This window comes from Haliaeetus leucocephalus, unplaced genomic scaffold (assembly GCF_000737465.1).
Source record: "Haliaeetus leucocephalus isolate CR32 unplaced genomic scaffold, Haliaeetus_leucocephalus-4.0 Scaffold328, whole genome shotgun sequence".
Lineage (NCBI taxonomy): Eukaryota > Metazoa > Chordata > Aves > Accipitriformes > Accipitridae > Haliaeetus > Haliaeetus leucocephalus.
The window spans coordinates 4,763,805-4,776,873 of NW_010972764.1; the positions used below are offsets into that span (position 1 = coordinate 4,763,805).

General features: G+C 44.2%; 1 protein-coding gene across 1 annotated transcript in view; it reads right to left on the minus strand.

The window, feature by feature from the left end:
• The window catches only part of MYO10 (myosin X), a 132,513-nt gene extending 124,927 nt beyond the window's left edge, over positions 1–7,586 (minus strand). The window contains exon 1 of the mRNA XM_010571461.1: positions 7,494–7,586. The gene's annotated coding sequence lies outside the window, so the exon portion shown is untranslated. The remainder of the gene's footprint in view (positions 1–7,493) is intronic.
• Between the last annotated feature and the right edge of the window lie 5,483 nt (positions 7,587–13,069).

The following is a 13,069-nucleotide window of genomic DNA, read 5'->3' on the forward strand; positions in this document are numbered from 1 at the left end:
TTGAGGGGAAGGTTGTTGGTTTTTTCTTCTACAATTCAACCTCTCTTTTAAAATATTTCACTCCAGGATTAAAACTTCCCCCTTCCTGGAATTAATCAAATGGATAGTGGTTTTGGCAGAAAGGCAAGTAACAGGAAAAAAGTAAGGACAGCACATGTGCAATGTATCCAAGAAGTACTTCATAACCTGCTCTGTATTTTTTATGTAATAAATAAACAGTAGTTCAGGGAAAAACATATGCAAAAGGAGGGTTTTCCCTATCGCCCTTTAACAAATACTCAGAGAATAGCAGTCATGTAAAAATATCGCTCTTGACATAAAGCAGATAAAAAGGCAAGCTGAATTAGTTCCCAAATCAGGGGAAACAAAAAAAAGAAGTTTTCTGCTACAGGTACTGCTTCCTTTAGCATTATGAAATGTATTTTTAACATTTCTATGCTATAGCAGTCAATATTTTGGAGAATTTAAGAGACCCAAACTAATGATTTTTCCAATTAGTGAGTAATTAAAAAGCAAAAAAAGACGGCGCATCAGAAAAAAACAAACTTGTTCAATTTATGAGCGCTTCCACTTGAACCAGTGATCAAATACTGCACTTAAAAGTAACATCTGGGGGTTTGAAGCAGCAGCATTTCCATTAAGGAAAACGTTCGCTGCGAGGCCCTGCGGTCGCATTAAACCCTCAGTAGGCGCGGGGAGGCTTTTGTGCGCTGTGATTACGCTCCATTAAGTGCTTCGCGGGAGGGACAGACCGACGCAGCTCGGTGGGCTCGCGGGACACGGGTGGGCGATGCCCCGCAGGCTGGGGTCCCAAGCAGGTCTCCCCAAACTGGGCAGCGCCTGGGACGGGGCGAGGGTGGGAGGCCGGTCTCCCGGCGGATGCTCCCGGCGCCCGGATCCCATCCGGCACCGGCTCTGTTTACAGGCACATCAACAGATGCTTGTGGCAAGAGTCGCTGAACTTTGACATCCCGCATAAAGATGTAAACACTTCATCCTGGGGACTAAAAGGTGCTCCGGCTGACTTCTGGCTCTCCCCAACTCCACCCCATTCCCCAAACCCCAAATTCCCATACTTAAAAACAACAGCAATAGAAGAGACCCAAACCACAAAAAAAAAAAAACAAGAAGCCAACATGCAAATAGCCACAGCACCAACCTCCTTTAAGTGCACTAAAAATAATCGGGAGAATTATTGCAAGTAAGCCAAATATAAATAACTGCAGAATAAAATGAACTTTACAGTGTTTAGACAGATGGAATCCGATTTCCTGGTGTAAAGCCGCTGAATTTGGCAACAACCCTGAGCCCCAAAGGCAGGGGATCTGCTGCCTGAAACGTGCAGGAGCTACCCAACGGCCAGAGTCGGTAGTCGCTACTCTTCATAAACACCATTAAATTAAAAAGCATGAAAGTCTTCATAAATAAAGTTTGCAGAAGGAGACGGATTCATTTAACGCTAAGAGCAGTCGAGTCCAAAGCCCACTGCATATATTTGTGTATTTTCTTAAGAGGCTGTATATACAAGGGAGTACACAAAGGGCTTCTTTAAAATGCTCCCTTCTAAGGGTGTATTTCAAGGGTAATAGATGCTGAATTTGGGGAAACGTCCAAAAAAACACTGTTTGGAAATACTGCCCAGTCTTCACATGGAAGAGCTAGAAGCAAGCACGACGCTTTTCAACGATAACTAAGAAAATCCTTGTCCAGAAGGATTTACTTCTCCGATGCCTGATCTTATGAACCGATGCAGCCAAACACAGCATTTACTGATAAACAGTCCGTCCTACTGACTTCAGTAACTTAAGCCAAGTAACTTCAGTGGTGTTATTCATGCCTTGTGAATATGAACGGAAGACTCTTGTTTAAAAGGGCTCCTCACAGTAGCGAAGGCTAGCACAAGGGAGTCCCAAGCAAGGGTGAGAAAGGACACAAGGCGAAGAAAAGAGTCCTTATGAGAAGTGCTTAACCATTGCCTGCAGGTTTGGGATTTTTTTTTTTTTCTTTTAAACCCAAAATGACGAAAACATGAGCTCTCCTGGTATAACCACATGGTAACTTCGACATAATCCTATTGCTAACTCAAATATCAAACAAAAGGCCCCCCCCCCCCCAACCCAAGCAAAAAACAAACCCCAAACCTCAAACAAAGCCCAGGTCTAACTTCTCTGAATGAGGTCACAATGAAAAACTCTCCCAGCCTTCAAAACGGAAGGAAAAAGAGGAAAGAAAAAAAAAAGAAAAAAAAAAAGGTGAAAACCTCCATGGAAAACATACTTGAGCTGTGTTTAACAAGGAACATCTGTAGCCTTCCAATTCTTGAGATGCAGAAATGCCCCAGAAGAGGCACATTAAGTTAAACACACAGGAAAAAATACTTTTGTTGCTGACGAAACCATTTACAGGTGCCTCTGATTTGAAGCTAAGGATACTGAGCAGCCCTCTGTTTGCTGACATAACACCATACAGTGAAGGACTTCTTTGTAAAGAAAGTTCACAGAAAGCTGGTTTAACTGACAAAGTCTTTACTGCTGAAATGCAACATCTGTTTTTAAAGAGCCTACATTTTTGGGATATTATCGCTCAGCTGCTTCTATTTATAACATATTTGATTTAAAAGTTCCCCTCAGTCAACTAAGCAGGTATGCAATGAAGTATCCTGAAATTTCAGTGTCAGACTTGGGACAGTTTGCAGCAATTCATTCAACTTTTACTTCTCCCTGGATGAGTTCCTTCAGAGCAGATTTACCTTATGCACGCACGTTATGTCGTACATCTGTGGAAATTTTCCCTTGCAAGGGAACGGGCATTTTTAAAAATGTGTGCTCTTAGGTGATGTTCTGAAAGTCCCCAATGCTCGAAGGCTTAAACACAGAGCTACTTATACAAAACTACCACAACTACATTTAAAAAAAGGCGGGGCGGGGGGGGTGGGGTGGGATGGGACGACACGACACCGACTATACATTTATTGGCATTATTTTTTATATATATTTGGATGTTCAAATGGAAGAAAAAGTAAAGAGTCCTAATTAGGAGACAAGAAAGATGTTCTTGAAATTAATGCCACGCAACTCAAGACAGCTCTTCTCAAAGATTTCACTCCCTGCCAAGCTTTTTCTATTTGCTATCTATGCTTTCGCTGGGGACAGTTTCAAGTACGGCTGTACAAGTCAAGAGCACAATGCAATCCTCTTTCACGCAAGGGGAAAAGTTAGTATTTTATCTGCAATGAAGTAAAGGTCACATTATTCAGAAAAGAAAAGGAGAGAAAGTGGAAAGAGGTTTTTTCCTCAACGAAACCACTGATCCTCTACTGAGCATACACAAGTAAGTCATTTTAAACAAAGCATACAGTGACAGCAGGGCTTTTAGCTTTTTATTTAAACACTCAAGTACTTTATAAGCTCACACAACTTCATTAAAAATTTATAGAATATGACGATGAGGAAATGTCTGCTTTACTGTAAATAAAACCCTTAAGGAAGAAGTCATTTTAACCCTAAAAATAGAGGTAGCAAAAATACCCTCAAACATGAAAAAAAAAAAGATGCAGTGACTGTAAAGTCATCATATATATATATGTCTGTACACACAAGGAAAGATGAGAACTTACTTTTTTAAGTCTGAGTATTCATAGACTGCACTGACATACTTTATATGTATATTCGCAGACATGGTGTTTCCAAACCATCAGGCACAGAGTCCTTCACCAGCTCTGTGTGCGCTAATGGAACAAAAAACAAACCAACCAACCCGCTCACCAGCCAGCAAATGAGTACAGCATCTTCTCTTCTGGAAAGCATCTGGGACGTGCTTATAAAAACATTTACAATACGAATTCTCTGCTCATTGCAGCTTCTCGAGTCATCGCAGACCCTTCGTTTTGAAGGCCAGCCTGCAGAAGGCTTTTGAGAGGCTCTCCAGAGCCAGCTGCAACCCAACGCCATGAACGTGTGCCGAGAGGGATGTTAACACCTTTCGTCTCCCACTCCTTTACCATGGGCCAGGGTGGTGGAACACGGCCCTGATGTACTCTTCCCCTGCCTGTATTTAATGAGGATTTCATCTACCCCCGTACAGTGCCATGCTTTTCTTTTTTTCATAAAGAGTTAAAGACTGTTTCATAGCTATTTGGCCAGGGAAACCCAAATCTATAACCCTAAATTCCCTTTTTTTAGTATACCATATCATATGTATCAGATAGTCCACACAGCCTATCAAATCAGCTAGTTTTACAACCAACTCACACAGAGGGTGACAACAGCAGAAGGCAGTACCACAGTCCTCTTCAACAATAATTAACTAACGGACTGCTTAATTGAAACATGCAGGCAACACAAGAATACTCGAGGAGCAACTATATCACCATGTGATTATCAAGAAGGGATTCAATAGCCGATGCACAACTTGTTAAAATATGGAAAGGTCATGGCATATTCTCGCAAGAGTATTGGCATTGGGTATGATTCCCTACAACCAACATTCCTTCAGCGTACAAGCGTATGCCACTGCAGGTTTCTGTCGCAAATTTATTTCCACCATTCAGAATAGAACAGAAAGAAAAAATTAAGAAGTAATGTGCTGTGCTATGATATTTCCATTATTCCGCAAACTGACATTGGCAAAGACTTGAAGCCCAAACTCATGAAAGTAAAACCGAGCACAACTCCGGCAAACACACCTTCCTAGTCGCATTGCCCCATCAATCACATCCCGAGAAGTCATGCAACATGCTCAACGGAAAGGCGAGAAGTGCAAAGTCTAGTAGATGCTACTAAATCAGAGAAGATGAATAACAATGCTGTGCTTTGATAAGGTCCCAACACTTTCATCAGTTTGTCATTAGACTTGGAACACGAGCTGCAGCTGTCAAAAGGGTCTGGGAATCAATATGCCAGCCACGCTTCAAAAATCAGCATCATCCCATATTTCTGCAACCTCAACCCCTGCTTCCCCTGCCTTGTTTTTCAAAGTGACATACAGCATTGCAGGGATCGCCAAGCCATCAGAGATAATTGTCGGGCATTATCTCAGTTTGATTTCACCCGCTCGCAACCTTCTGCAGCCCGTGGGTAACCAAACAGCAAGGGCAGGACGGTCTAAAAGCACATCAGGAAAAGCAACAGGAGAAAAAGCATTAATTGGCCAATGTCAACTGGCACGGTCCTTTTACATGCAAAGTGGACTCCTGAAAACATAAGCCTTGAAAAGGATTAAAATTGTCAAATGCAGTGAATCACTAGTAAGCCTTCAGCTGAGCAGCAGCCAGCTCAGACCCGCCGAGGGGATGAACGCCACATCACGGGTCCGAAGGCTGCTCCCTTCCTCCTTCCCGTTTCACACCACCTGCTTTTAAAACACAAGCAGGCCAAACCAAAGTTGGGGTTTTTTCCCCTGTGATGTTTATAGCACCAAGGTTTTCTAACGAAATGTAATCAGTCAGATGATATCACGGTAATGGCTGGAGGCTTCTTCCGAATTACCTGAAGTTTCAGCTTGCACTATGTACATGACAGAAAGGCAGCAACATCACGTAACACATGAACGGAAGACCATTAGCAAGCACCTTTTCCGCTGGTGGATGCCAACATTAGCTCTGCCATCCTCTCCTAGGGCACCAAAACAAGCTGTTCGTTTTACGACAGCACCTGTGGTTCCCATAAGTATAAAGGTGTTGAAGCTCAAAACACTTCTAAAAGTCAAGCTCTTTACAGCTACATGTCCAATTACAAAATCCTGTGAAAATTACAGATCACCTCTCCTATCGAGGAGACAGTCTCAGCCTCTTTCGCTGGACCTCAAATTTCAATAGGACAGGTCAAAATATGCAACCTCCCAAATCTGAGCAACACTAAGCGCACAATTTAACATGCAACCCACAGAAAACACACCAGCACATAGGTGGCCTTGTTGTTTCTCTGTGAGGAGGCTTTGCATCTAGTGCTAGTTGCTCTCAGTCTAGTTTTGTGGATGTCTTCCCCCAACCCACGTGCGTCTGGGTCACCAATCCAATATATCGAGTAACCTGGTGCAGGTACAAAGGATCACAGACTGGTTTGGGTTGGAAGGGACCTTTAAAGGTCATCTAGTCCAACCCCCCTGCAATGAGCAGGGACATCTTCAACTCGATCAGGTTGCTCAGAGCCCCGTCCAGCCTGATCTGGAATGTTTCCAGGGATGGGGCAACTACCACCTCTGGGCAACCTGTGCCAGTGTTTCACCACCCTCATCGTAAAAAATGTCTTCTTTCTATCTAGTCTGAATCTACCCTCTTTCAGGTTTTAAACTGTCCTAAACCCCCTGTCCTGTCGCAACAGGCCCTGCCAAAAAGTCTGTCCCCGTTTTTCTTACGGGGCCCCTTTACGTACTGGAAGGCTGCTATAATTTCCACCATGCTTACCCAGAAAGACATTAAGTGAAGACAGCAAGAACAGGCAGCATGTTTTCCAGCCTACCATGCTTTTCTCAGCCTTGTTCACCACCTGAAGCTACCTTCACCTGGTGCAAATAACTAAGAAAAGCAGCAAAACTGAGGGAACGAACATCCTCCAAAAGTCAAAGGGAGTGTCCTCCAGAGGCTGATGACTGTCTCAGCGTAACTGTTTATATCCGACTCAACCTAAAACTGAAATTTCTTCAGGGAAGCTGTAGGAAGCTAGGTCTGGATAAACCGTGGCCTAATGGAGAGTAGCATAAATAGATAAATAAAAAGTAAGTGCGTGCGAAAGCAGAGCACTTCCAAGTTGTCAGCAATGGGCGGGACTAGTTTTGCCACTAACTGGGGGTTAAAAAGGAAAAATTAAAAAAAAAAAAAAAAAAAAAAAAAGAGGGGGGGAACAAGCTCCACACCAGCTTCTTTCACCAGCTGGCAGCCAGACACGCACTCCCTGAGACGGCCGAGGTAACCCAAGGAGACGCTGGGACCCATCTCCATCCCTGCAGGCAGGCAGGAGCCAAGAGCACTTGACAGTCAGGAAGCAGTTAAAATAAAAACAAACAACCTTCCCCCACCCCCCAAAAAAAAAAATAAAACAAAATCCAGACCAAAAAAGCAACCAGAGGGGAGTAACGGTCCCCTTCCTTCACAATCCTCTTGCAATGGAGGCCGGTGGAGCTGCCCCAGTTTTGCTGTGGGAGGTTAGCCTTGCTGCCTCCCATTGAATCGGTGCCACAATCCACGTGCCAGCTCCACTTTTCTGTTCTTGTAAGGGAATACAACCATGGACAGGCCACCTTCCTCCAGTCAACCACATAACCTCCCACCTATGTGGAATAAGGCTCTCACGCCTGGCAGCATTGCTTCAGCTTTGTCAGGCACCATCAATAGCAACTGACTGGATAGGCAACGGAAAGAGCTATTAAAAACCAAAGTTGTGCATTCAGGTCATACAAAATGAGTGTTTTATTCACAAACTTTAGGCTTTTAGGAGAACAGCTTCTTTTCCACAGAGTGGCAAAAAAGAGAAAACATAGAGGAGCGATGCCCATACCTGACCATAGTCTGTCCTGAATACGATGACTCCTTCCGCACAGGAATGAACAGTACTGGGATAATGCTGATTATTTTCTCGCAGCCAGACCCGAGACCCCTACAATAAACAAAACAGAGTTATAGATAGCATAACTGAAAACTGAAAAAAGAATTTCACTCAGTATTTTTCTGCGGAAATACTTCTCAAGTAAAAGGAGAGAAAGCAAGAGCAAAGTCCAAGTAAGCAACTGAAAGAGATAAATAATCGCTCAGCAAGTATTTGTTGGTTTCTGCCGGAACATTATACACAGGAGAACTACACTGAAGTGCTTTGCTTTTTTTTTTTTTTTTTTTTTAAGTAGAAATTCCTAAATGCCACAGCAAGAGCAGCTGGAGCCAATTCTCTGAGTCATGTGCCTCATGTTAGCACACGTAAAATTACAAAGCGGTGTTTGAATTTACACACAGTTTAAAAGATCATCCTCAAAGCCGGCTGGCTCCCTACCTATTTATTTTCCACCTCTGTTAGGCACTCACAGCACTTCCCCCCTATCATCTTTCACCTTTTTTCTAAATCCCTTTGCCCTTTATACAGTCCTCCTCTCTTGGCTGCACAACAATGCAGAGGATTTAAAAAAAAACAACCAAAACCAACCCACTAGCAAGCAAGGTTACAAAGAAATGGCATTTTCTTTTCAGAGTTGAGGAGAAAACAGGTGTCTCGCTGAAAGTCTCCAAGTCAATCTAGTAAGACAGGGTAGGCGCAGACTATTTGAATTTTCACCTGGCCGGTAGATCCAGCATCAAGCCAACAGAAATAAATATCCAGCACTGAGACCAAGGGAGGCGGACGTGGGAGGAGGAACCACAGCTGATGTGGCAGCTGCAGCAAAAGCCATCCCATTAACGATGCCCACTCCAGTTGCTCCAGCATAGGAGAAGGCTTCAGCTGGCATGAAAACACTGAGCAGCAGCACCCCATGGTCTGACCTCCAACCCAAACTATACTCCCCTTCTCTACCAACGGACAGCAGGCTCCGTATCAGAAAGACGGTATTTTAGTGGTATTTAGAGAATAGATTTTAATTTTTTTCTACCAGAAAAGTCAAATTCTCTCCTAAAGAAAAAGTAAAGGGGTGGTAGGAAAGGGCTGGGATAAAACTTGATAATCATAAGGTTGTGACTTCGGGTGTATGATCAATGAAAAAAACAATTCAAATAATTAATTCTGCATGCTAGCATCCAAAGGTTGTCCTTGCCTGAATTTCTACACACAGAAACTAGACTTACAGACTTGTTAAAGTTGGTGGGTTGCGGGGTCCTGATTAACAATCATGACAAACACAGAATTTTCTTTCTGTTACATGTTTAAGGCAAGCAGCCCGCGAGTCCACCACAGACTTCAGCCACGTTATGAGTTGCATATGCTTTAGATATTGTTGAATAAACATTATTATTGTTTCTATGATGGGAGAACAGCAGCACTGAGACACAAAATAATGTTCACAGAGAACGTAAAAACTCTTGCTGCTTGGTGTCTCTGAATGGTAAGAGCTCAGCTGCACATAGAGGACCATGTAAGAGCATCCCTCACGATTTTTTTCCCCCTCCATCTTTTGACAAACTGCTTTCCATTTTAAATGCTGCAAACGCCTGCGGAGCTGTTTGCCCTTTTACCTCCGAAATGTCGAGCCAGATGGTTTCCAGGTTTACAGCAAGTCCGAGGCAGTTCAAACGCAGGGTATGTCGACTCAAACGTGCAGGGCGAGGGCAGAGGGGAGGGAGAGTGCTAGTACCTGCGGCAGGCAGGGGGGAGCGGAGGACTGGGAAACAGCGGGGAGAGGACTCCCCAGAAGTGGTAAAAGCGATAGAGAGGATTTGAGCATTTAATTCAAAACCCAGTGACAGCAGTGGGAAGACTTCCACCCACTCCCTTGGCTCTGCCTCTGGACATCAGAAAACCCAGGGCGTTGCTCTTTTTTAAAATCTTCTCTATCGGCATGAGCAGCCCCGTGCCGACCGGTCTGAGGGCACCTCTCACCCCGCCATTTCCAAAGGGAGGAAGGCTGACGTGAGGACATTGCTCTCGGACTTCTTCTGGTACCCCCCTGCTGGATCCAGCGCACAGAAACGTCCTGGGTCCCTCAGGTACAGGCGCAGGAGCGATGACAACTTTGAAAGCGACATCCTCGGTATTAAGGAATATCTACCGCAACCGCCAGGGCAGGAGACAAAGGTGAGCTGAGTCTTTTCGCTCAGATTCCTGAATGTCCTTGGCCACCCCACTTCACCTGTGCATCATCGCGGAAGGGCTGAGGTTGGCAGGGACCTCGGGAGGTCATCTGGTCCCACGTTCCTGCTCAAGTGGGGTCCCTAGACCAGATTGTGTCTACACAGCTTTTGAGTATCCCCAAGGATGGAGACTCCACAACCTCTCTGGGCAACCTGTGCCAGTGCTTGGTCACCCTCCCAGTGAAAAAGTGTTTCCTGATGTTCAGAAGGAACCTCCTGTGGCTCAGTTTGTGCCCCTTGCCTCTGGTCCTGTCACTGGGCACCACTGAAAAGAGCCTGGCTGCGTCCTCTTTGCACCCTCCCTTTGGGTATTTATACACATTGAGAAGACCCTCCCTGAGCCATCTCTTCTCCAGGCTGAACAGTCCCAGCTCTCTCAGCCTCTCCTCACAGGAGAGATGCTCCAGTCCCTTCATTGTCTTCATGGTCCTTCACTGGGCCCTATCCAGTATGTCCAAGTCCCTCCTGTACTGGGGAGCCCAGAACTGGACCCAGCACTCCACTCAAGGATCACCTCCCTCGACCAGCTGGCAATGCTTTGCCTAATGCATCCAACAGAAATACCTACAGAAACCTGATGAGATGGATTACTCCTGAGCTAACATAGGACACCAGAAGAAAGAATCATCAGCCCATGACACAACCTCATTCAATCTGACAATTGCTGTTTCATGTTTGAATATTTTGTTATTATTAGTGGGATCATTCTGGCACAAAATGGAAGGAATACAATGTTCTTCAGCTCACAGAAAATTTGTACTTCACTGGGCTTTTCTGCCTCGACCTAATAACCAACCCCAAAGGAGCAAGGCATAGCAAAACCTCCCCCCACCCCAGTAAATAAGCCTAGTTTTGTTCACAAATTGTAATAGATTTAATGACAGTGGCTACTGACACTGCTGAGCTCTGGAGAGCTGATGGCTGGAAGGGTGCAGACATGTACTACAGTCACCCCAAGCAGCAAAGGGAATTTGGCCCCCACTCCCCACCACCCAGAGAAATGATTTCACCAGCCTGTTGCTGGGCATGAAGTGTCTGTACTGGTCAGTGTCCACCTCCTCCTCCTCCTCGATGAATTCAATAATGCACACATGAACAGCAAAAACAACCTATTTGTCAAAATGCAGTCAAGTTCTTCAGGTGCTTCAGGACAACCAAACCCCTGTTATTCAGCTGATTTATTATTTGCCAAAATCTCCGAGCTCGAGTAACATGAAGCTTATGCTTTCAAGGGCAACAAAAAGCTTATAAACACTAAGCTGCCACAAAATTTGCCAAACCCTCAGCATTCAGAATAGCTTCTCACAAGGAGAATGTTTTCCATCTTGAAATTAAATAATTAATTCTGCAATTATTTTTTTTTTCTGGCTATGAAGGGGGAAAAAAAAGGGGTCTGCACAGAAGCATTCACTTGGTTGGGCTAGTCCTAAAATAAACTTTTTAAAGCACAAAAGGGTTTGATTTAAACAAATGTACATTGTCAGGGGTCAATAGCTGCTATTCAGGGGAGGCCGGAACAATGCAGTCCACAAAGCCCGAGGCATCTGAAATGCAAATACAATGTACTCCCTGGCAAGGTAGCTCAACAATACGCTATCTGACCATGGGCTGGGTGCACTGCAAAGCCTTCCCATCTGGGGGAAGGAAAAAACAAAAAAAGTCTTGGCAAAAGATACCTCACAAGCTATGCAAGTTCCAGCCACCTCCCGCGCCCAGCTAGCTCTGCAACTGGGCTGCACTCCCTCCGTGACGCGTAAACTATGAGTAAGTGACAGTTTTAAGAACAAAATCTTCACTAGCAGTTAATTTAGGGACAAGACTTGTCATACAGGACCCACCAGAGGAAGGACTCCGCTCAACGCGCACGGCGGCACATTGCTCGGAACCAGTTTTTGGGGGAGAAACCTGGTAACTTGGGTTATTCCAGAGCTCCCTGACACGCCGCCCTTCTGCAGTAAGGGGGCAAAGCAAGCCACGAGGTGCTTACTAAAACCCAATGGTTTTTATTTCCGTGAAGCTAGGTTGTAAAAATACCCAGAATAGCGTTTGCAGAAGAAGGGCCATATGCCATCACTTCCATGGCAAATAAATTTCTCCTGACTGCCAAAGGGAAAGGAAATGGGTTTGCAAATCTCACAGCTGTAAGACCACCTGGAGAAGTCCCTCGTCCTTCTACCTCGTGGATTTTGCTGCTGAAAACGCAAACACTACCTCTTACCTTCCTCTGTATTCTGTTGTTGGAGATGATAAAAATCCATACTTTTTTACTTTCTATTGGACATATATGCTGGAAATCACAAAATTAACCAAGAACTTCATCTCAACTAAGTAAAACGATGCAGCATTTGTTGCAGAACTGTAATTAACAAGCTAGATTTTGCATGCATACAGGTTGTGTCCCAAATAAAATAACTGTGCACATTAATTACATTTCTGTATGTATATTGTATATATCTCTATATATGAAAATGCAGATATTGTATAATAAATGTGTTCTCATCCAAATGAAAATGCTACCTATTTGCATGTTATAATGTAAAATCCAGTTGACTCATCAATGCAGTTGATTCAAAGCAGTTAAAACTGCTTTAAATTAAGGGCAATGAACACAGGTTACGCCGCATCTGCATCTCCATTTCACTGTTAGGCTTGGCAAATCAAAAGGAACAATAGTCAATATGTATTTAGAGAACCTTTTGTTTATGCACCTCAGTAGCTTGGCTCCAAATGCAAAGTTTGAGAGACAGGAAGAGATGTCATTAACTAGGTCAAGCTGGACATAGCTTTTTAATGCAAAAGATAACCAAAACCACATTCCTCCTCTTTACTAATTCACACACTGATGACAAACAAGGAAGGCCACGGCAAGAAAGAAGCTATCCAGAAAAAAATACAGCTTTGCTAATTTCATAATAAAGAGCAGTTTTGCTTCTGAAAACTCACTGTTCGTTGTTAGCTTAGGACTACTGAAAACACTTGAGTTTAGGTACCCAAAAACCTTAATACGCCAAGTGCGTGCCTGGCCAGACTCCTCAGTGACAAACTCCTGAAGTCCACTGGAAGCTGGATATCCTTCACCGACTTTGACCCAAAAATGAAGTGTTCAGCCTCTTAAGCAGAAGAGCAGACCTGTTCTCCCATACCTAAGTCCAGAGGAACAAACAAGTAGTAATGGCCATCCATCTGACTTACTACTCTGTAACTCAGAGTATTGATGTAGATTCCCTCCTTTGCAGTGCCCGGCCTCCCCAGTGCAGCTCTCCCGTGCTCCAGGCTTCCACAACAGCCTGATGTCAGCGGTGG